At 49.2% G+C, this 22,500-nt stretch overlaps 1 protein-coding gene across 1 annotated transcript in view; it reads right to left on the reverse strand.

Moving 5' to 3' along the window:
• The window catches only part of BBS2 (Bardet-Biedl syndrome 2), a 317,210-nt gene that overhangs the window by 246,402 nt on the left and 48,308 nt on the right, over positions 1-22,500 (reverse strand). The window contains exon 2 of the mRNA XM_086947694.1: positions 8,137-8,231. The gene's annotated coding sequence lies outside the window, so the exon portion shown is untranslated. The remainder of the gene's footprint in view (positions 1-8,136; positions 8,232-22,500) is intronic.

Here is a 22,500-nt window from a genome sequence, read left to right on the forward strand (position 1 = left end):
TGTTAGCCATAAAGTTAAGAAAATACTGAACAAGAGGTTACAGTTTGAGAAAGTCAAAGCAATGGGCTTATGTTTCAACAAAAATCACTACTGGTTGGCTACTACAAAAGGGAATATTCACCACATAGAAGTTGGAATACTCTGTGTTGCTATAATCATGCTGCATATTTTCTTCACCAGACTTGTGCATAATAAATAACTATAGATGCAGGCCTTGTGTGTATACTGACTTGGGGGTTGACAAATGGAACCCTACCTACAGATTCCTTGTTGGGTCTTTGGCAGGTGTTATTCCATGTTTCCTTACTGACCATGGCAGGGCCTTTGATGATGTCTGTGGTATCCTCACTGCAGGCTCGATAGACCCTAACCACAGGCCCTAAGGGTCCAAGAGAGTTGTTCATGGTGTGGCCAAAACCTTGGCATGCATAAGTTAGGCTCCAGAATCAGCCGAGGGCCACTATACCCCTTTCAAACTGAGCTCTATCACCCTCTTTTCTAAATAAAACAAAGGCAACGTTCAGCTGGCAGTTAATTGGGATAGGTTTTCCCTATTCTTTCAGACGTTTGTTAAGCTCAACAGTTAAAAAGGAAGCCCAACTTACCTACAAATACCAGACTCAGTTAACACCTGGCTGGCTTAGTAACATTGGCCAATGTGTACCAATTTAAAGGGAATAGGTATCTCTAAAATAGAGTCTCATAAAATAACTCTAGCTTTTATGTCCGACTGATCCCATTCCAGTTTTGTAGCCACTGTGCTGCAAGTTCACCGGCCACACTAGGCTCTGCAGCAAATCTCAGACTTCAAGGCAACCATGCTGCAGCTTTTACAGATGGTTTGGAACTCTCTGGTGCACCTTTGGGCCCCACAGATTCATCAGGAGCTTGAAGTTGATTGGGTTTCTGGTGGCGGTTACTCCACCAAAGCCAACTGGCCCTGTACTTCCTTTCTATTTCATGGTGTATAATGCTCCCCGATAATGCTCATTCAAGCCCAAGTGCCACCAGTGGTTTCAAAAGTAGAAACATCAGCTGAATTCGTGAGCGCCTTAAATGCAGAGTTCGGATGGCAAGGTCCGGACCGGCGCCAGAAAATGATCAGTTGGGCCTAATATGGGTCTCTTGGCGCACGAGGAAATACAGCACCGTTTTCATGGTCATGGTATGTGAGGCTGTAGAGATGAACAGCTCTGCCAAAAAAAGGCAGGGAAAAAACATAAGAAAAATATAATATACATTGAAAGGCATGGTCAGCTAGCGTAGCGGCTAACGTATTAATCGTTCGCCATTAGGAGCACCTGCATGTTATACCTTGGTGTGCAATAAAACAATTCCTACATGTTTTTAATATTTGCAAAATCTGGCACCAATTAGCATGCTAGTGTAACACGGAGCATGAAAGTTAAAATACTTAGGTGAAAGCCTTTTACTCCAAAACGTTCTTAATGCTGCTAGGCTTTTATCTTAAAAACTAGACGTTCCTCCGTTTTATCATGAAATTCTGCATATGCATTGTCAACAGGCCACTAATAAACAAGCACTGGCAAAGCCAATAGATCTTGCCTATGCGAGAGCTATTTGCTTGGGCAATGTGTTTCAGCCATGCTGTATACCAGTGTGGCTACTGTTCAGCATGTCTAAAAGTTAGTGGTGTGGAGTAGCGTAGGGTAGATTGGAGTGGGGTAAATTGGGGTAGTGGAATAGGGTGGATTGTGGTAGAGTGGAGTGGGGAAGATTGGCGTAGTGTAGTGAGGCTAGAGTGAGGTAGAAGAGAGTGGGGTAGATTGTAATGGGGAGGCATTAGGTAGTTGGGTAGATCAGCGTGGTAGATTGTAGTGGGTTAGATTGGATTGGGGTGGATTGGGATGAAGTGGGATGGATTGGGATAAAGTGGGGTAGATTGGGATGAAGTGGGGTAGATTGGGAAGAGTGGGGTAGAGTGGGGTAGATTGGGGTAGATTGGGAAGAGTGGGGTTGATTAGGGTAGATGGGAGTGGAGTGGGGTAGACTGGAGAGGGGTATAGTCAACTGGAGTAAAGTGGAGGGAGTTAGATTGGAGTGGGGTATATTGTAGGGTAGATTGGGATGGAGTGGGGTAGATTGGGGAGGTGTGGGGTAGATTGGAGTGGGGTAGATTGGGATAGATTGTTTTGCAGTGGAGCTGGATAGAGAGGCGTGTGGTGGATTGGGATGGGGTGAGGTAGTTTGGAGTGGGGTAGATTGGAGTGGGGTGGTGTAGATTGAAGTAGGTGGAATTAGATGCAGTAGACTGGAGTAGTTTTTTTAAAGCATGTTTTTATTGCAATTGGTACGAAATCAAGGCATAATATGGCAATACAGATAATGCAAGGTATCCATGCCATTGCCATATCCAGTTCCACATGCCCAATAAGGTGATGGCAGCAGTGATTGTTAATTATTTGGTATCATTGTAAACTTATCTCAATATAGATTGGAGTAGGTTAATTTGAGGTGGAGAGGGGTAGGGTAGATTGAAGTGGGATGGCCAGGGCTTGACTAGTTGTATATTGCGCGTTGCCTGGGCCTTGCCGGCCCTGACTCCCGAAGCCAAGACAGTGACACACACAGACGAGCACAGAATGATTAAGCCACTCCGAGAGTCCGCCTACGCTAGCCCAACCCCTCTTCAGGTCATAAACACAAAAGGCAGGGCTAGGGCAGTCACTTACCCCACAGCGGTTAGCACAGCACCCCTTCTTGCCTGGCTGTCGCCTGGATGTGGATGGCTGGGATCAAGATCTGTTCAAACTTCAAAGACACATGATGTGTATTAAAGTAAATTTCTGCTTCCTCATAGAGTCGCCTGTCTCTAAGCCGAAGTGTCACCTCACCCTAGGTTGTGAATGAAAGATTGGTCTAACCTTGGTGCCTGTCAATAATCTGAGATTATGTCAGTATTCCTCTGTATCTGTCCTGTAGATTTGTCTTTTTGTCGTTCCTCTAGGCCAGTTTTCCTTCTTTTTCTGTTATCTGTGTCTCTGTCTGTGTTCCCCTTTACCTGTCCTGCCTCTATCTTCCTGTGTTTTTTCTTTGCCCTTTGTATGGCTTCTTGTGTGATTGTAGGTCAAGCAGGCCTTCAGGCAGACCTACCTATTTGTGTGTCTTCCTGTGTATTGGTTATTCTTTCATTCCGGTCATAGATGCATCTGTCTTCTTTCCTATATGGTAACAGGACACCTGCCAGTCTCTGGTTTGTTGAAAACACACAAACATTGTCATACTGGAAAACAGCAGGATTAGAAGAAACTGTGCCTTTCATCACTGTGCACTGTCCCAGCTGCCGTCAGACCTTGGTTCACCCCAACTGGACCCTCAGAGGTCACATCACACACATTCATTGGCAAGACAATGCCACTTTCAAGACCGCTGCCCCCAACCACCTCTGAGAAAGAGCTGTGTTGTAAACAGAGTCATTAAAGAGTTTAGGACTGCACAGGAAAGATGTGGGTAGACAGGTCACATGGATCAAGCAAGAGACAGGCAGATGTGCAGAGGGCACAGTTGGCATCCCTGGTTTCTTCAAAGCATCTCTATTCTACTCCCACCTCCAACCACATATCTTGTGGGAGCTGCGCTGCCTATGTCTATCCATGTTTCAGCACCATCTTTAGGTACGTTTCTTTAGAAATCATTTGTCTCTCTTTAAAGAGCTTGGAAAAGGAGAACACTTTCATATTGGGTTATCTCTCAGCTAGCTTGTGGAATCAAACTGTAATTTCTGGTGGTATTCTGGTTCTGGCAGCAAGGTATGAAAATATCCAGTTAAGTTGAGTTTTCTAGACTACTTTGGGACACATTTTTGACAACAAGCATTGATAAAGTCAGCAAGCCTAGCTTTAATGTGAAAACTCATGGAAAGAGCATGTGTGCTTCAGGTACATAATGTGACTGGGTGGGTAACATGGTGCTCTAAAATTCACCATTTTTGCCTCTTTTTCCAAAATTTTCTTGGGGGGAGAACCCTCCAAACTCCCCTAGTAGTTGCCGGGCTCGCTCGCTGCGCTTGCTCGCTACACACCATGTAGGGGCTGGTCTCACTTTTACTTTGTTCTCTCTGATTCACTACTCGTGTCTATTTTTGGTTGGTCTATTTTTGGTGCTCTCTGAAAGAATGTCTATGGGTACATGATCTGACTGGGTGGGTGTAACCGGGTGCTCTTTAGGGTCATCATCTACTATTTAAAGTGCTTTAAAAAGTTCATACAATTGAATATGTAATGGAAAATGTGCTGTAAAATTGTCCATTTTGCTCTGTCTTTTTCCCAAATTTTCTTGGGGGAGAACAGCCCTAAAGCCCCTAGTAGTCGCCAGGCTCGCACGTTGCGCTCGCTCGCTACGCGCCGGATGGGAGCTGGTCTGGGAAAATTTGCCAGGGCTGCTTTCAGTTCCCAGTCCGGCCCTGCCCACCACCACCCGCTACAATAGAGTTACAGTAAGAAGGTGAACCCGGTAGTCAAGGGACCTGGGTAGTAATATGTTATAGAAAGAGTGGTCCCGGACCTAATGGAATTACTTTATACACAATAACAGATTTTCTTAAACCAATTACTTTAAGAAGCACTATTGTTTATTCAAATAGTGTAAACATGTTTTCCACTGTATTTTTTTCGTGCATATATACATATAAATAATTGATATACATCTAACAGTGCCCACTGTACAGGGAAAGGGGGAAAAGGGGTGCAGTGTTGGGAAGTTGTGGGTAGGTTCAAGTGACAATCCAGTTGTAAATTGCTTCTAACAATTGAAAGTGGCTTCGCAGGGGAGCCAACACGGAATTAATCAAAAACTCATGATAAACATCAATATAGCATCATAAATGTCAGGTGTAATCAATCACACTCCAATCATGTACTGCGGCTAATAGTCGACGTTTCGACCCTCATTGTAGGGATACTCCCCCTTACATGGCGGGTCTTCATCAGGACAGTGAGAGGGTGAGGGGACTGATCGGTGGGCGGTTCCTACGGGAAAAGGGTAATTTACAAGGGATTACTTGATGATCACTGAATGACAACTATTTACACAGAGTTACAAAAAATTACAACATACATAGGTTGATACAAGGGTCTTTAAAAAGGAGTCAGGGTCTAATTCAAGTCAGTATAGGATCATGGGTAATAGTATATGACTAGGTTGGAGTCTCAAGTGGAAAGATATTAGTATAGTCATGGAGGACGTAAAGCCATAAGGCTCAGGGTATTAATATACAAAATTGTAATTATCATTGTATTACCTTATGTCCAGATCATGAATTGGTCTGAGGTGAGAAGGAATACAGGTCTTAACAGGGTCATTCCTACAGAAATGAATAGACAAATATTTGCGCTAGACTCAGAAACTAGCTTAATTGGGCTAGGAAGGAGAGCACCATGATGGTGCAATTACCTGAGAAACGGGTCCCTAAGGTCGTAATTTCATTGTTGATGCAGAGCACTTTAAAATCGGTTCATTGGCCGGTGTACCTCGTGGGTAGACAATCTAAATGGAATGATTTGGGCTTGTAAGATAAAGTACGTTAATTATTTCACGATTGACAATGTCAATAAAGCAGAGTGTTGGGCCGATTACCTGTTTCAAAGCGTCACCACCACCACCACCCGCAACAGGTTCCCCGCAGAAGCTGGAGCAAGATCACCGCCGACCAGCTCACCACCACCCTCAGCCAAAACCCACCCACCAACTCGACGGACCCCAACCAAGCAGCCCTCAACCTCACACAGTGGCTCACCAACTGCGCCGACGAAATCGCACCAATGAAGAATCCTCCCAACAGACCCGGCAACAGGAAAGCCTCCTGGTTCACCAACGACCTCAAAAACTCCAAGAAAACCTGCCGCACCCTCGAAAAAGTCTGGCGCCACGACCAGACAGCAGAGAACATGACAGCCCTCAAGAACGCCATCCGCAAACACCACCAACTGATCCGCACCACCAAGAAGACAACATACAAAGATCGGCTAGACAACAACACCCACAACAACAAGGAACTCTTCAGCATCGCCAAAGAGCTCTCCAACCCCAGCGCCTGCAACAACGACATCACGCCCTCGCAAGAACTCTGCGACTCACTCGCCTCATTCTTTCACCGCAAGATCGCCGACATACACAACAGCTTCGGCGCACAGACCACGCACCCAACCACCGAACGAGAGTCCCCCACCAACACCCTTCGGATCTGGACCCCTGTCAGCACCGAAGACACCACCCGCCTGATGAACACCATCCACTCCGGCTCCCCTACCGACCCCTGCCCACATCACATCTTCAACAAAGCCGACTCCATCATCGCACCCCAACTCCGGAACATCATCAACAGCTCCTTCGCATCTGCCACCTTCCCGGAGAGCTGAGCGCCCTTCTGAAAAAAACCACCGCTGTCCCCACGGACCTCAAGAACTTCCGCCCCATCTCGCTCCTCCCTTTTCCAGCCAAAGTCATAGAAAAGACCGTCAACAGACAACTCTCCGCCTTCCTCGAGACCAACGGATCACTCGGCCACTCACAGTTCGGTTTCCAAGCAAACCACAGCACCGAAACCGCCCTCATCGCCGCCACCGACGACATCAGGTCCCTGCTCGACAACAGGGAAACTGCTGCCCTCATCCTCCTAGACCTCTCGGCAGCCTTTGACACCGTATGCCACCGCACCCTGATACAGCGCCTCAGCAATACCGGAATCCAAGGAGCAGCCCTGGAGTGGATCACCTTGTTCCTCGCCGGAAGAACCCAGAGAGCCCGCCTCCCCCCGTTCCGATCCGCGGCCACCGAAGTCATCTACGGCGTCCCGCAAGGATCCTCACTCAGCCCCACCCACTCAACTGATCCTCTCCCTCATCAACGACCCGCCACCGCCAGAGCCAACCTCCAGGAAGGAATGAAAGACGTTGCAGATTGGATGAAGATCAGCCGTCTGAAACTGAACTCAGACAAGACGGAAGTCCTCATCCTGGGACCATCCCCGTCTGCCTGGGATGACTCCTAGTGGCCCCCTGCTCTGGGCACCGCCCCCAAGCCAACGGACCACGCACGCAACCTGGGCTTCATCCTGGACTCCTCCCTCACGATGACCAAGCAAGTCAACGCCGTCTCGTCATCCTGCTTCAACACCCTGCGCATGCTCCGAAAGATCTTCCGATGGATCCCCACCGAAACCAGGAAGTCGGTCACCCAGGCCCTCGTCACCAGCCGCCTGGACTACGGGAACACACTCTACACTGGAACCACAGCCAAACTACAGAAAAGACTGCAGCGCATTCAGAACGCCTCAGCACGACTCATCCTGGACATCCCTCGCCACAACCACATCTCCGCCCACCTGAAATACCTGCACTGGCTCCCTGTCAACAAGAGGATCGCGTTCAGACTCCTCTCCCACGCACACAAGGCTCTCCACGACACGGGCCCAAATTACCTCAACAGCCGCCTCACCTTCTACACACCCACCCGCCAGCTCCGCTCCGCCAGCCTCGCCCTCGCCACCGTCCCACGCATTCGCAAATCCACCATCGGAGGAAGATCCTTCTCCTACCTGGCAGCCAAGACATGGAACTCCCTCCCCACTCACCTCCGACTGACGCTGGACCATCTCTCCTTCAGGAAATAACTCAAGACCTGGCTGTTCGAGCAGTAGCGACCCCTCCGCCCCAGCGCCTTGAGACCCTTACGGGTGAGTAGCGAGGTTTACACATTTTATTGATTGATTGATTGATATCCCATAAACAGCTTAAGGGGTATCCTGCGAATCTGCTATTCAATCAAGCAATCATAAGATTTGTAAGGCGCAACGAGTGCTATTACATCAAGCATCGAATTTCACAATGGTAATGTTCTGTCTTCAAATGAGTCTATACCAGTAGGTCGCACCAACCTACATATTACCAAAAGTCATATCCTTTCAATGTCAACATTAACTTAATGTAACGTTTGTAAAGTACTCAGAACGGCAAAAAGGGCATATTGTTTGTCTTACAGAAAAAAAGTATATTAATGCATGCTTACAAATAAAGAGTGTGTATGGAAAGCAATAGATGAAATAAGAATGTGGTGACTACACAGCTTATGCCAGTGATAAAAAAACAGATTTAGAATGTCACGATGGGATTTGCTCACCTGTTTATTTTGTGGAAGCCGAGTGAAAAAGTTGTTTAGTAACTGGAATCAAATGCAGGGCCCCCCCTGAATGAAGACCATAAAGTTCAAATATTCTGTAGAGGAAATATAAAATATATATATATATTTAGCACACAAAGGCCTTCTTTACAAAATAAGACACAAGGTAACACGTTTGAACGTAAAAGCACAATAAATAGTTATCGGCACCCTGTACCGCACCGTGAGTTATGTCTCAGCTAATCAGAACACTTCTAATGCTGGCAGCAACTACTGTTTGCCTACGTTCTCAGTTCAATGGCAATTACAAACAAAATGGACAGGTGGTGGCTGTTAATGACACTTTCACTCATAACCATCGTCCTTGGTACCAACCCAGAACTGTGGGACGGGTTATTAATATAAGTTAGAACAAGCTGGAGAGAGCCAAACAACTCATTAAGGCCTAGGCAGAGGTCAATAACACTTAAATCAGAATTTCGTATAAGAACTCTTGAAATATCTCAGCCAGTCAGCAAGCTCAAGATGCTGGCACCAACCACAGTTTGCCTGCATTCAAGGTTCAGGTGGAGCATTATGAAGCAGGGAGACAGTAAGCAGATGTATTGCCATATGTTGGGTGAGATTCCACTGTCAGGTACCACTTTCCTCACATGCTGCTGGTTGATCCTGGCTGTTCATAGCCCTTCCTATCAGTTGTACTGGTCTACACCCATACATCCATATTTACAAGGCAGGCTCTTAACAGTGGTTAACACCGACTTTGGAGGTCAGGACCACTCTGCAGTCCAGGGCAACAAAACGTACTTATGGTATGTTATGGAATGTCCAGGCTGTGGTCATCATAATGAACAGGTGTCTTGCCTTTGGTAACTCTCTTTTTGGTGGAGACTTTACCTAGAAGCAGATTCCTTCATATGCTCTTTTGCCGGGAGAAAGGCGCAAAACCGAATGGTGTCCAGAATGGCTACAATGAAGGGGAGCATTGAGAAGGAGTCAGGCATGACTTCAGCATTCTAATTGTGAACCCCAAGGAAGGGTCACTGGAGTCTGGAGATGGTTGCTGACTGCATGGGGCAAGCCTACCTCTCAAAATGTACTGCCATCCCTGTTATCAATTTCACGAACACCTGAGGAGCACTTGTGAGACCAAAGGGGAGCACAGTGAACTGGAATGCTCCTGTCCCACCAAAAATCGCAGTTAACACAGGTGGGCCGGCAGGACAGGGTTATAGAAATAGGCGTTCTGCAGGTCCAGTGCTATCATCCAGTCTCAGAGCTCCTCCCGATGTTCCGGTGCGCATACTTCACCGCTGGGCTTATTCAGCTCCCGACTCGGATCCTGCAGCACTGCCACACGGATCGTTTCTGGTTCCTGTACCCCAAGGGGACCTACTACGAACATTGTCACTCTAATGCCCACCGAAGCTCATAAGTGGATTGCTACTATTTAATTCAGTTTCCTTCACCATGGATACTGGAAAATACATCATTATAGGACCCACCGGACCTCGTAAGGGGTTTCTTACGGCGTGCGCCCACGCACTTGCCTTGTCAGTTGCTCCCAGTCCCATCCAGGGCATGGGTCTACTGGTGTGATTGTTCAACAGGCATTAGTCTCGGGCATATATTCTTATGTCCTGATGATGATTCTGATACCGAGTTGTATGGGATCAAAACGTCGTCGGCTCGGTACACCTTGACACTATCAAAATTATTCATTGTAATGTGCTATGGTGTTGTTTTCTGTACTTTCTTGGATTACTGCATATTTAAATCCAAGCCCATGTAAATGCCCGAGCCTTCTTTCTCCTTTTTTATTTTTCACGACGTATGTGTCCCCACTTGAATGTTGGTTGTTTTGTTTTACCTTAAGACAAATATATTAAAGATTCCTTGTCCGAATGGACAAACGTATATAGATTTAATTGTATTTCTATAATAATCCCTACTTCCATTTCTGTTGTTAGGGACCACTGTTCATATAAAATAGCTACACCCAAAGGTCCCTGGCCAATCTGATTTGGGTCCCCTTGTTTGCATATAACCTAACACCATCCAGTCTCGAGCATCCAGGGCAGACAAGACCATGGATAATGTGAGCATTTTTAATTCCTCCCTTCGGAGGAAGGCGTTAAGAGGGCACGGGTCTAAAATAGACCGGAGGCCTCCATCCTTTTTGGTCACCAGAAAGTAGCAACTACGTCCTAATTCTGCCGCAGGCACCCTTGCGATAGCCCCTTTGGCCAAAAGGGCTTGCCCTTTCTTCCACATAACGAAAAGATAGTTCTCCTTTAGTTGTTGGGAAGGGCATAGCCCTGCAAAACAATTTGCAGGACCCATTTGTCTGGGGTTGTGGCCAGTCAACCTGGCATGAATTTTTGGATCCTGCCTCCCTCCAGTAATTGGCAGATCCTGCCTCGCACCAGGTGGCCGTGATCTGCCAAGTCCTCTCATTTTTAATATCTATGTTACTCCTCTGATATACATGGCAGAGGAGTTGGGGGCGGAGGTGTTGGCCTATGCTGATGACACCCAGCTGCTTTTTACCTGGGACAAAGACACAGACACTGTACTATTGGTTCAACATTGCCTTTCATCTATCTTCAAATGGCTGGCGGAGGAACAGCTCAAGTGCAATGAAGAAAAATCTGAGAATCTGTTATTCAGTAAATTCCCCCTCGATTTCAGAGAGCAGCTATGGCCTCCCGAGTACCCACTACCGACTTCAACAGGGAAGCCAGCAAAAAACTTGGGCTCTGGTTTGATGAAGGTCTTTCCTTCTCAGTACATACCAAGAAGCTGGCTGGTGGTTGCTTCAGCCCGCTTAAATCGTTCAGAAGATTTTTCCCCCTGCTGCCGCAGGCGGCGAGGGAAACAGTCACTTGTGCATTGATCTTGGCTCGGCTGGATTACGCCAATGCCCTTTTTCCTGGCATCCCAGGCTACCTGCTGAATACGTTACAGGTGGTTCAAAATACCACAGCGAGACTCTTATTGGGTCTGTCGGCCAGGGACAGTGTGCATCAACAGCTGCTCTCTCTCCACTGGCTGCCCATTGCAGCTAGAGTGAAATGTAAACTTCTGACTTTGGCCCACCGTGCGCTCCACTGGTGTGGCCCTCTTTATTTGCAGAAGCGCTTATCCTTCTATGTCCCTGCACGGTCCCTGCATTTTTCGTCCTTATGTTTTGCCCAGGTCTCAAGCCTTAGAGGATAGGGGGCAGCTCTTTTTCAGTGAAAGCGGAGGTTGCAGGAAATGCTCTTCCTCTGGTCCTGCGCACCATCCAGGATATAACGGTATTTAAGAAGAAATTGAAAACTCATTTATTCACCTAAAGCCCATCGCTTCACCCTGTCTAGTCTCGCGTCGAGACACCCACGAGTAGCCGTGCGCGTAATAAATGTATAAAACATAACATAAAAGGGGTTTTCAGGTGGGTTTGAGTGGTATAGTGGACTGGGCAGCCCATTGACCTTGGCCGCAGGGACCATGGGCACCACAGCTGCAAAACTGCTGGGTTCCATGCTTAGATTGGTTTGGCTGGTAGCATGGGGTACCTCTGCAAAACCCTGACAGGAGTGTTAGGGCTAATGAGGCTAGCAATTTGCCCTTCGGGGCAGATGAGCTCAAGGAGCGTGCCGTAGCCTTACACCCCTTGAACCGCTCAAGAGCAGAGTCCACTTTGTCCCCAGACAGGCAAGTTCCCATTGAACAGCATGTCCATGAAGAACAACTGAATATCGCCTGAAAAAATGGTGGAGTGCAGCCAGATCTGGGCACGATGGGCCCTGCAACTACCCAAACTTTTATCTCAACAGATCACCCACGATGCAATGAATCAGAGACAGTTAGACCTCAACTTCATGAGGCGATGTGTCCCCAAAGTAATGCACCTCCCAGCACATCAAAAATATCAGAATACAGTCAACTGAGAGCTCAATAATTGAGAGCCAGAACAGCTGAACAGTTTAAAAGATTTATTACAAAAATGTCAAGTTGTGGTACAGGATAATTGCCATAAAGGTTGTAAGTACCAAGTGAGCAGCAAAATCAATAGAGAAATGGACAGCACCCCTAGCAGCATCTAAGTCTTCAGGAAAGTCTTCTGGCTCACCCCCAAAATCGAGGGGTTTTATACATTATATTCACATACGAAATTAGTAAAACTGCAGAATCATTGTGGCTTGACAAAATAGGTTACTTTCTCAGCACATCAGAGAACAGTCCCATTAACATGCATAGTGTCTTAACACATAAGCACTATCCCACTACATGAATAATTATTCTGAACACTCTAAGCGAATACCATCCAGAGACGGTGGAACAAACTAGATACATGAACATCAGCTAGCTATTATGAAAGATTAGGGAACATTGAGCTAGCGGGAAGAACTTGAAGTAAAAGTTGCAGTTTTGTGACTAAGCCAGGGAAGATTATTCGAGAACAGCATGAACAATGACAATGGAAATAAACAAATGTTATTGTGCTTGACTGAATGCTACAGAAATAAACAGTGAAATGTGCAGGGGGAAGCCACGGTGACATGCATTTTGAATACATGGCTACAAGGCCGGCCCAAACTGAGGCCTAGTTAACAAGGCTAAGAAAGACATTTCTAACACAACATAGAAAACTTGTTTTAAAAGAAATAGAAAACTTGTTTTAAAGGCAACAGTACTATATCAGTGTGTACATGTGAAATCAAGTGTAAAACCTCATTCTGCATGTTAAGGATGTATAAAAATATAAATGCACAAAAATCTTTAACACAGGCGTGGCAGCGAATGGCAACACTGGTACCAAAGGCCAGCCCTAAGGAATTGGTAGTGCCAAAGCCACAATGAATTGTGAACTTGGTGATATCCTGGCCATCATGAATGGCCTGGCCAAGGACCGGTCAGAGATCTTCAGGGACACCTGGCAGGACTCGAGCTATAGACTCCTATATGGGAATAGACCCACAACAGGCACCTGGCATTCACAAACCTGAACGCCAAGCTGGGTTATCAAAATACTTGGGTGCCAAATGTTTCAGCACATTTTGAAGGATACTTGCACGGCTAAAATGTCAGGGGAGGGGTACTGGGATAGAAAAACAGGATTGCCCAAGGCTGGGTGATGGCATTGCGCACTTTGGCAGTTGATTGGTGGACTAGGGCAAGGTTTGGCTCATGCCCCCTCCCCCCCCAATAAGGTGGCTAATAAGGCCTTGTTAATGGGCAGTAGGGGCTCTGATGTTTACCCCAGCTGGAGAACTTCTGTCAATACATTAGTCTGAACCGATTCTGAGAATGAGATCTAAATCTATGGCCCTGATTCCTTCCACTCAGGTGAATGTGAGTGGTGAAAGGGGGCAGAGAGTCCCGCTTTGATTTCTTATGATTTTTTTTTTTACTTACTAGGTGATCTGGATTACGTCACACCCCAGGCTCGCGAACTGCTTCGGCATACTCATGGAGCGGAAAGGGAAGAAGACCGAATTTTGGAATGCAACATGGAGCGGTCACGGCGAGAAGTCTTATTATACTTGGTGATGCAAAGTTTAGCTTCACGGTCCCAGTTGGCCTTCGGGTTCATCAACATACAGTCACTGCAGGCCTTTGAGTCATGGTACGACCCCAGCAACAGGCACACCTGATAGGAATCTCTCACAGACATTGCTAGCGATACTCCCTACAGGGCTTAAAACCTGTAATTTTAGGGGGGAGATATTCCTTGGACTAAAAAGGAACGGACATCAGTGCACTGGAGTGTCGCCTATATAGGCTTTGCACATCACTGTGAGAGGGAAAAACTGTTGGTGCGGGGCCGCACGGCACCACTTACCGGCGTGCAGAGATACTGCTGAAAGGTTTCCAGATCTAGTCTGACGCCTGGGAAATATTCAAATGGTGCGGAATCTGCATCTGGAAGATTCGATCAGAAAGTATTAACTGACAGCAGCTGGTGAACTTCTTCACCATTGAGTCTTGTCCTGTAGTAACGCTCCACTAGACAATCAGAATTTGAGTTTTACAGCTTTAGTGGCTGCTATATAGCTTCTCAAGGTAATCATTAGGCTTTCACATCACACCGACTTTCAACCAACATTGCTTTGCAAGTATTTTAGCAAAAACAGAGCCAACTTCAGTATTTCTAAAGATGTAAGGTTAGGCCTTTTCTAAACACCAACTGCTCACAGTTGCTCACAACGAGAATGATCGAATACAGTATTATAGCCTGCTACTGAGGGCTATAGTGATTGTAAAGGGCTGTGAGACTTATTAGAACACTTCACCCGCACAGGGCATAATTAAATTTAAAAAGGTATATGCGCATTGGAATATTGGAGCTGAAATCTTAAACTAGCCATTATTATTGGCACCGAGCACCATTTCCCATCACAAAGTCATTGTGGGGACACTGCCAAACGGGCAGCTGATTCTTGATCTGCGCTGTCAGGTGCCGGCCACGACGCTATATTAAGTTAACTACAATGACCGGTCCATGACAGGGCTCTTCAAAGAAGCTTTGAGTGTGGCACCTGCCTGCCAGGAGGACCCTGCAGGCGGGCGACGCAAACAGACTTCTGTGCTGGGGAAGATGATTTTAAGTGCACTGAGAGCAGCTGGACAGTTAGGGTGACCAGATGTTCCGGATTTGCATGGACAGTACCAGTTTTTCACCAGTTGTCACAGCAGATTTCAGCAATTTTGAGTCATGTCCCGGTTTTTAGAAGGGGTTGACTAAAAAACAGTGAGGGGCGCTTTTTTGGGTGTTCTAAAACTTTGCTAGTTAACAGCTGTTATAAGTAAGCAATGTAATTAATAGGTATGATTTTGGTGGTAGACATTACATTTTATTTACTTTCTTTAATGCATCTTCTGTGATCCTATGTTGATGACAGCTGTCCTGCGTCATTCTGTTGGTAAAAAATGGTAGTCCTACTTCTATTTTTCCCAAATGTCCCTGCGTTTGGTTCTCAAGATCTGGTCACCCTATGGACGGTATATTTATTTACCTTAATGCAGTTAGGATTGGTGTTGTCAGCGTAACACATAACCTCGAAGCCAGGGCTTTAAGTGGGCCGGGTCCCCCGGTGCTGTTCTAAAAAGCAGGAACTGAGACGGGTCCCTTTTGGGCTCTCCATTATTGCCATCACCCTCCGGGTGAAGAAAAATTTTAACTCTACAGCAGTGCCACCCTTCATTGCCTTTGGGGTAACTTCTTAGAGACTCACTAAATTTCTTTCACAGTCTCATCATTTCTGAATTGAAGGATGTTCATATTATATTCAACAAAGCCATCGTTGTTGCTTATGCAGCTAACAACCATTGACAAAACCAATACTCCTGGCATGTTGTAGGTGTAATGTTACTTGTATTGTATATCATTGATGCAATGACAGAAGCAGCAAAAAACCAGTCGGGCAGTACACTATGCTAAACACAGATTTTTAACTTAAGTGTTTTAAAGCACGCACCTAATTACATTGACCACGCCCCTTTGAGAGACCCCCACGCCAGTTTTTTCGTCCCACTTAAGCCCTGCTCGGAGCCAAACGATCTGATCCATTCAGAACGAGGAGCTATCTATATATTGAATGATTCACTCTGCAGTTATTTGAGTTTGTTTTTCTGAAGCTTTTGTTAAGAATAATATGCCGTGAAAATGTTTGCCAAAGGGAAATCCGGAGTTACATGAGATTAGGTGCAATATAGAGCGCTTTAACTCTTTGCAGTTTAGGCAGTATATTTCAGAAGCGTCTGAATCTATTTTGAAAAAGCAGAATGTGTGGAGCAAAGTCTCCCTGCAGTCTGTGTTTGAGAGATTATGGTTAAAGAAGATTAGTAGATTAAGTGTACTACATTCTGTAACACTGTACATGAAAAGGGCTGCAGCACCATCACGCCTTGGCACCCAAACAGGAGTGAAAAGTTAAATACATTTTCATGAGTGTTATTTTTTTTGTTTGAAAATGCATTTGTCCTAACCATATGCATACCCACAATGTCAGTAGCAGGATGTCCAGTGATGTCTACTGGGGAGACAAAAGTTATTGTAAAGCATGCTATAGATACCGTTGTCAACCTGTATACATCAGAGCCTACAGTCCTCCCCTTTACTCATGAGCAGTAGGTATTCAAACAAATGCACCATAAAGCCCTCTGTATAACAGTAACATGGATTCCCATGGAACAGCATTATGATGGTGTGATAGCTCATTAAACTCACACCATCTACCCCAGAACTTAGGGAAATTTAGAAATTTGCGACGGCGCCCTATACTCTTCTATATCTCTGTGTCAGCTGCCATGCACCGGCCCCAGTTGAAACACCAGCCATGAACTTTAGATCCCAGTGCACTGCCACACAATTTAGCTGTGTCCCATCTAGCGACAGCTTGGCCAGTGTCACAAAACAGCTTACTCTACTTTGGTGGTGGCTGATTTCCCTATATGCCCAGCAGGAGGATCCTGGCCTTCAGCTCTATTATAACATCTAGTACCCTCAATAGGAAGGCCCTTATCGGTCGCTAAAACTTCCCAATCAGTGGGCAATTCTACCATGTGTGGATGAAATTCCCTGTCCCTCCAATGGCGTAATGTAAAATGATGGGGCCCCTTTACAGAATGTGATGAGGGGGCTGAGTACCCTACATCTCGTAGATATTCACTGGCCATGGACTGAAAGAGGGCACCATGAACGGCTGGGGATTCACATTTGCCACAAAGGTTGCAGGGGCCTGAGTTACACCCCTGGTCCCTCCATTGCTCCCAAGGCACAAAACAGAATGCGCAAGGTCATGGGAATTCAGAAGGGTCTGCTTGCAGTACATTTGGCAGAGTATTTTAAGTTGCATCAGCAGGAACCCGCATTGATTGTTACTTCTGTAGGCACTCAGTTTGCCTCCTCCAACTCAAGAGTCCTCCATCGCTCTCAAATACCTCTCCCACTTCGAACTAAATGGGAAACGGCCACTACAACGCGGCCGTTTCCACGCACACCATAACCACGCATGCGTGGTTACAAAATATGTAGTAAAGGCATGTGTGCTAAAGTAAAAAAAACAAGCAATGGAAATGCAATAGGGCTCGCATTAGGAAAGTTTGAGCTATTGGTTTTATAAATGAATTTTTTTTATTTATGTGTTTTTTTTTTAATAGCTTTGTTATTTACAATGCCAATAGTTATAACTTTCGCAAATGTGACACCTTTAGCATTTGTAATGCAACATGTTTTGTATTTACGTGACTTAGATGTATTGATATCACAAATAACAATGGCTTTTAATTTTTTAAAATAATTAATACTTTAATAATTTATTTAATTTGCAATGACAATAGCTTAAACTTTTGTAATTTACTTTTGTGAAGAATATGTTCAGTGTTTTTTATTGTGACGAAAATCCAAGAACAGAAGTGAAATATTAACATCTTTTTGTGATTTGTAATAAAGCGTGAAAGCTTGAAAACAGCTTGAAACATTGAAAGAACATATTTGAACCAGTGATGCTGTGGTTGCGCTGAGTGATGCTGTGGTTGCGCTGAGTGATGCTGTGGTTGCGCTGAGTGGTGTGTGCATCGGTGGAGCTTAGTGGGTGCATTGGTGGAGCTGTTTGGTGGGTGCATTGGTGGAGCTTAGTTGGAGCATCGGTGGAGCTGTGTGGTGGGTGCATCGGTGGAGCTGTGTGGTGGGTGCATCGGTGAAATATTAACATCTTTTTGTGATTTGTAATAAAGCGTGAAAGCTTGAAAACAGCTTGAAACATTGAAAGAACATATTTGAACCAGTGATGCTGTGGTTGCGCTGAGTGATGCTGTGGTTGCGCTGAGTGATGCTGTGGTTGCGCTGAGTGGTGTGTGCATCTGTGGAGCTTAGTGGGTGCATTGGTGGAGCTGTTTGGTAGGTGCATTGGTGGAGCTTAGTTGGAGCATCGGTGGAGCTGTGTGGGGGGTGCTTCGGTGGAGCTGTGTGGTGGGTGCATCGGTGGAGCTGTGTGGTGGGTGCCTCGGCGGAGCTGTGTGGTGGGTGCCTCGGCGGAGCTGTGTGGTGGGTGCATCAGCAGAGCTGTGTGGTGGGTGCATCAGCGGAGCTGTGTGGTGGGTGCATCGGCGGAGCTGTGTGGTGGGTGCATCGGTGGAGCTGTGTGGTGGGTGCTATGGTGGAGCTTTGTGATGGGTGCATCTGTGGAGCTGAGTGGTGGGTGCATCGGTGGAGCTGTGTCGGTAGAGCAGTGTGGTGGGTGCATCGGTGGAACTGGGTGGTGGGTGCATCGGTGGAGCTGTGTAGGTGGAGCTGTGTGGTGGGTGCATCGGTGGAGCTGTGTGGTGGGTGCATCGGTGGAGCTGTGTGGTGGGTGCATCGGTGGAGCTTAGTGGGTGCATTGGTGGAGCTGTGTGGTGGGTGCATCGGTGGAGCTTAGTGGGTGCATTGGTGGAGCTGTGTGGTGGGTGCATCAGTGGAGCTTAGTTGGTGCATCAGTGGAGCTGTGTGGTGGGTGCATCGGTGGAGCTGTGTTGTGGGTGCCTCGGCGGAGCTGTGTGGTGGGTGCCTCGGCAGAGCTGTGTGGTGGGTGCCTCGGCAGAGCTGTGTGGTGGGTGCCTCGGCAGAGCTGTGTGGTGGGTGCCTCGGCGGAGCTGTGTGGTGGGTGCCTCGGCGGAGCTGTGTGGTGGGTGCCTCGGCGGAGCTGTGTGGTGGGTGCATCGGCGGAGCTGTGTGGTGGGTGCATCGGCAGAGCTGTGTGGTGGGTGCATCGGCAGAGCTGTGTGGTGGGTGCATCGGCAGAGCTGTGTGGTGGGTGCATCGGCAGAGCTGTGTGGTGGGTGCATCGGCGGAGCTGTGTGGTGGGTGCATCGGTGGAGCTGTGTGGTGGGTGCCTCGGTGGAGCTGTATGGTGGGTGCCTCGGTGGAGCTGTGTGGTGAGTGCATCGGTGGAGCTGTGTGATGGGTGCATCAGTGGAGCTGTGTGGTGGGTGCATCAGTGGAGCTGTGTGGTGGGTGCATCAGTGGAGCTGTGCGGTGGGTGCATCGGTGGAGCTGTGTGGTGGGTGCATCGGTGGAGCTGTGTAGTGGGTGCATCGGTGGAGCTGTGTGGTGGGTGCGTCGGTGGAGCTGTGTGGTGGGTGCATCGGTGGAGCTGTGTGGTGGGTGCATCGGTGGAGCTTAGTGGGTGCCTTGGTGGAGCTGTGTGGTGGGTGCATCGGTGGAGCTTAGTTGGTGCATCAGTGGAGCTGTGTGGTGGGTGCATCGGTGGAGCTGTGTGCTGGGTGCCTCGGCGGAGCTGTGTGGTGGGTGCCTCAGCGGAGCTGTGTGGTGGGTGCCTCGGCGGTGCTGTGTGGTGGGTGCCTCGGCGGAGCTGTGTGGTGGGTGCATCGGCGGAGCTGTGTGGTGGGTGCATCGGCGGAGCTGTGTGGTGGGTGCATCGGTGCAGCTGTGTGGTGGGTGCCTCAGTGGAGCTGTGTGGTGGGTGCATCGGTGGAGCTGTGTGGTGGGTGCATCGGTGGAGCTGTGTGGTGGGTGCATCGGTGGAGCTGTGTGGTGGGTGCATCGGTGGAGCTGTGTGGTGGGTGCATCAGTGGAGCTGGGTGGTAGGTGCGTCGGTGGAGCTGTGTCTGTGTGGTGGGTGCATCGGTGCAGCTGTGTGGTGGGTGCATCGGTGGAGCTGTGTCAGTGGAGCTGTGTGGTGGCTGCGTCGCTGGAGCTGTCTGGTGGGTGCATCGGTGGAGCTGTGTGGTGGGTGCATCGGTGAAGCTGTGTGGTGGGTGCATCAGTGGAGCTGTGTAGGTGGAGCTGTGTGGTGGGTGCATCGGTGGAGCTGTGTAGGTGGAGCTGTGTGGTGAGTGCATCGGTGAAGCTGTGTCGGTGAAGCTGTCTGGTGGGTGCATCGGTGGAGCTGTGTGGTGGGTGCATCGGTGGAGCAGTGTAGGTGGAGCTGTGTGGTGGGTTCATCGGTGGAGCTCTGTAGGTGGAGCTGTGTGGTGGGTGCATCGGTGGAGCTGTGTCGGTGGAGCTGTGTGGTGGGTGCATCGGTGGAGATGTGTCGTGGGTGCATCGGTGGAGCTGTGTAGGTGGAGCTGTGTGGTGGGTGCATCGGTGGAGCTGTGTGGTGGGTGCATTGGTGGAGCTGTGCGGTGGGTGCCTCGGTGTAACTGTGCGGTGGGTGCATTGGTGGAGCTGTGTGGTGGGTGCATCGGTGGAGCTGTGTGGTGGGTGCATCGGTGGAGCTGTGTGGTGGGTGCATCGGTGGAGCTGTGTGGTGGGTGCATTGGTGGAGCTGTGCGGTGGGTGCCTCGGTGTAACTGTGCGGTGGGTGCATTGGTGGAGCTGTGTGGTGGGTGCATCGGTGGAGCTGTGTGGTGGGTGCCTCAGTGGAGCTGTGTGGTCGGTGCCTCAGTGGAGCTCTGTGGTGGGTGCATCAGTGAAGCTGTGTGGTGGGTGCATCGGTGGAGCTTAGTGGGTGCATTGGTGGAGCTGTGTGGTGGGTGCATTGGTTGAGCTGTGTGGTGGGTGCATTGGTGGAGCTGTGTGGTGGGTGCATCGGTGGAGCTGTGTGGTGGGTGCCTCGGTGATCTGTGGAGCTGTGTGGTGGGTGCATCTGTGGAGCTGTGTGGTGGGTGCATCTGTGGAGCTGTGTGGTGGGTGCATCGGTGGAGCTGGGTGGTGGGTGCATCTGTGGAGCTGTGTGCATCTGTGGAGCTGTATGGTGGGTGAATCTGTGGAGCTGTGTGGTGGGTGCCTCGGTAGAGCTGTGTGGTGGGTGCATCAGTGGAGCTGTGTGGTGGGTGCATCGGTGGAGCTGTGTGGTGGGTGCATCAGTGGAGCTGTGTGGTGGGTGCATCAGTGGAGATGTGTAGGTGGAGCTGTGTGGTGGGTGCATCGGTGGAGCTGTGTGGTGGGTGCATTGGTGGAGCTGTGTGGTGGGTGCCTCAGTGTAACTGTGCGGTGGGTGCATTGGTGGAGCTGTGTGGTGGGTGCATTGGTGGAGCTGTGTGGTGGGTGCATCGGTGGAGCTGTGTGGTGGGTGCCTCAGTGGAGCTCTGTGGTGGGTGCATCGGTGAAGCTGTGTGGTGGGTGCATCGGTGGAGCTTAGTGGGTGCATTGGTGGAGCTGTGTGGTGGGTGCATTGGTTGAGCTGTGTGGTGGGTGCATTGGTGGAGCTGTGTGGTGGGTGCATCGGTGGAGCTGTGTGGTGGGTGCCTCGGTGATCTGTGGAGCTGTGTGGTGGGTGCATCTGTGGAGCTGTGTGGTGGGTGCATCTGTGGAGCTGTGTGGTGGGTGCATCGGTGGAGCTGGGTGGTGGGTGCATCTGTGGAGCTGTGTGCATCTGTGGAGCTGTGTGGTGGGTGAATCTGTGGAGCTGTGTGGAGGGTGCATCTGTGGAGCTATGTGGTGGGTGCCTCGGTGGAGCTGTGTGGTGGGTGCATCGGTGGAGCTGTGTGGTGGGTGCATCGGTGGAGCTGTGTGGTGGGTGCATCGGTAGAGCTGCGTGGTGGGTGCTTTGGTGGAGCTGTGTGGTGGGTGCCTCTGTGGAGCTGTGTGGTGGGTGCATCGGTGGAGCTGTGTGGTGGGTGCATCGGTGGAGCTGTGTCGGTGGAGCTGTGGTGGCTGCCTCGCTGGAGCTGTGTGGTGGGTGCATCTGTGGAGCTGTGTGGTGGGTGCATCGGTGGAGCTGTGTGGTGGGTGCCTCGGTGGAGCTGTGTGGTGGGGCATCGGTGGAGCTGTGTAGTGGGTGCATCGGTGGAGCTGGGTGCGTCGGTGGAGCTGTGTGGTGGGTGCATCGGTGGAGCTTAGTGGGTGCATTGGTGGAGCTGTGTCGGTGGAGCTGTGTGGTGGGTGCATCGGTGGAGCTGCGTCGCTGGAGCTGTGTGGTGGGTGCATCGGTGGAGCTGTGTGGTGGGTAAATCGGTGGAGCTGTGTGGTGGGTGCCTCGGTGGAGCTGTGTGGTGGGTGCATCGGTGGAGCTGTGTGGTGGGTGCCTCGGTGGAGCTGTGTGGTGGGTGTCTCGGTGGAGCTGTGTGGTGGGTGCCTCTGTGGAGCTGTGTGGTGGTTGCCTCGGTGGAGCTGTGTGGTGGGTGCCTCAGTGGAGCTGTGTGGTGGCTGCGTCGTTGGAGATGTGTCGTGGGTGCATCGGTGGAGCTGTGTAGGTGGAGCTGTGTGGTGGGTGCATCGGTGGAGCTGTGTGGTGGGTGCATTGGTGGAGCTGTGTGGTGGGTGCCTCGTAAAAATGTGCGGTGGGTGCATTGGTGGAGCTGTGTGGTGGGTGCATCGGTGGAGCTGTGTAGGTGGAGCTGAGTGGTGGGTGCATCGGTGGAGCTGTGTGGTGGGTGCATTGGTGGAGCTGTGTGGTGGGTGCATCGGTGGAGCTGTGTGGTGGGTGC

The sequence above is a fragment of the Lissotriton vulgaris genome, chromosome 12 (assembly GCF_964263255.1).
Source record: "Lissotriton vulgaris chromosome 12, aLisVul1.2, whole genome shotgun sequence".
NCBI classification, from domain to species: Eukaryota; Metazoa; Chordata; class Amphibia; order Caudata; family Salamandridae; genus Lissotriton; species Lissotriton vulgaris.